We start from the raw sequence: 2,313 nt of genomic DNA, 5'->3' as shown, positions 1-2,313 counted from the left end.
TTTGTTGATCAAACTCATGTGTACTTCCTGCAACATGGTTAGTGCAATATGGTTCTACAGGAATAACATGCAAAGGTATAACACCCAATCTTAGTGTAACAAGCTGACCCTCAGATATACCCTCAGAACATGAATCAAGTTCAGAAATAGAAACAATATCAATCACAGGTTCATATTCATGTTCAGTGCATGGAGAACAAACATTCAGATGCGATAACACAAAGTGGTTCTCATCATGCAAAGAGGGTGAATGAAAATCATGCTCATCAACAATATAATCATCAACATACCCATCATCATCATAATCATCAACAACAGAATCTATCTCAGGTATGTTTACCACTACTTCCCTAGATGTGGCTAAAGTGGTGGATGGTGAAAGTGGTCTACCTATCTCAAAAGTGGCGCTCATATCTGCCTGTTCCTCAACATTTTCATCAGATTCACAGTTAGTATCACCAATTATAAAGTTGGAAGCTGGTTGCATCACAAAATTGATTTCAACACAAATAGAACAAGTACCAGCTTCACAACTACATTTAAAATTTTCAGAAAACTGTGAAAGATCAAAATTTAATCCTAAGTCTGAAACATCTTCAGTTTCCACAGTTTCAATGTCAAAATCAACACTAACATGTGAATTCTCAACAGAATCAAGAATATGTGAATGCATAAACAACTCAGGCAAAGCAAGTGGGACTTCAAGTTTAGAGAAAACCTGTGTTGATTCATGATTCATCTCACCAACAACAGCAGAATGAGCAATTGCATCCTCAGGTGCAAGAGGGGAGACATAGGAGGGTGGGGATGTAGATGGCGCAATAGTAAGCTCGTGGCTCTGCTCCCCATCTCCTATGTGAATGGCACTGATGTCATCAAGAATTGGAACAGTTTGCAATGGTGATCCCTCTAAAAATTGAGACTGTTCCTCGGTGCAATGCGCGACCATCTACCTCCACAACGCGTTCAATGTAGGCTCAGAAGAAGTAGAAGACTTGGCAGGTGCCTTTTGCTGTTGTTGTTGCCTCTGATTTTTCTGCTGTGGCTACCTGTTATTTTAGATGTTGGTAGCAGAGGCTAGAGGCTCATCATGAGTAACAGGGTGGTCCAAAGAAGGACAGACATCCGTAGAGTGGTCACTAGAAGGACATATAGCACACTACCGTGCAATAGATGCAGATAGAGGTGCTGGTCTCTGGTTGGATGCCAACTGTGTCACCAAACTCTCAAGAGAATCAAGCTTGCTTTCCAATTTCCTACCAACAGCTGATAAAGAATGGGCCGGCTCATGAAACTGCGGCTGTTGTGGTTCCTGAACAGGTGGAGAAAGCATACAAGGAGTCTGGAATGATGGTTCCTGATATTGATGCTCTGAAGTACCATACCATCCCATGTTTGGATTAGTCCACCCAGGATCGTCGCTATAACCATACCGCACAGGGGAAAATTTGTCTAGGAACTGATGCTTCAGATCTTCCCAACTGGTGACGGATCCTGGAGGAAGACAATAACACCAATTCTTTGCTGCTCCGTGTAATGAGTGCCCAAATGCCCTTAAGAACATGTCTTCATCTGGGACATCTAGAGGTTTCATCAAAGAGCATAATGTGTAGAACTCCTCCAAATGTCTACGTGGGCATTCACCTGCAAAACCATGAAACCTAGGCAGCACATATATCAGTCTAGTATTAAAAACACAGCGAATGTCCTCCTCATCATGTGGAAACGGCTCCCTAGGAGCACTCTCATGAGATGGAGGAGGAACCGTACTTTTCTCAACATAGACATCAGTTGAGTATACACCACAAACAATATCAGAGTCAAATGTAGAAGTAGAGTCATAGACACAAACAGAATAAGCATTACTCACATCACCAAAATAGGTAGACATGTAAAAGGGGGGAAAAGAAGAATGCAATGAAAATATGCAAGTAAAGCTACTTAAATGCAACACACAATGACGAAAAAACAGAACATCACACTCACAACACAAGACAAAACACAACACACACTAACACAATAAAAGACCCAAAACCGAACCGTTGGTCCCCGGCAGCGGCGCCAAAATTTTATGGCTGTCGCAACCCATACAAATTTGATTGCATATGAGAAATGCAGTATAGCTAGGGAATGACCCCTAGGTCGTTTCTGATGGGTGATGAAGGTTGAAAAACAATTATTTTCATATGTCAATTTGGACCAAATTACACCCTTTACTACTCGGAATGAGCTTAGAATCAAGCAAAACTCAATAAATGAGTCTGAAGAGAGTCAAAAGCTGTTTTTAGCGATTTTATGCTTGTTTTGCATTGT

This window comes from Vigna radiata, chromosome 8, assembly GCF_000741045.1.
Source record: "Vigna radiata var. radiata cultivar VC1973A chromosome 8, Vradiata_ver6, whole genome shotgun sequence".
Taxonomy (NCBI): Eukaryota; Viridiplantae; Streptophyta; class Magnoliopsida; order Fabales; family Fabaceae; genus Vigna; species Vigna radiata.
This window is presented reverse-complemented; position numbering follows the sequence as displayed.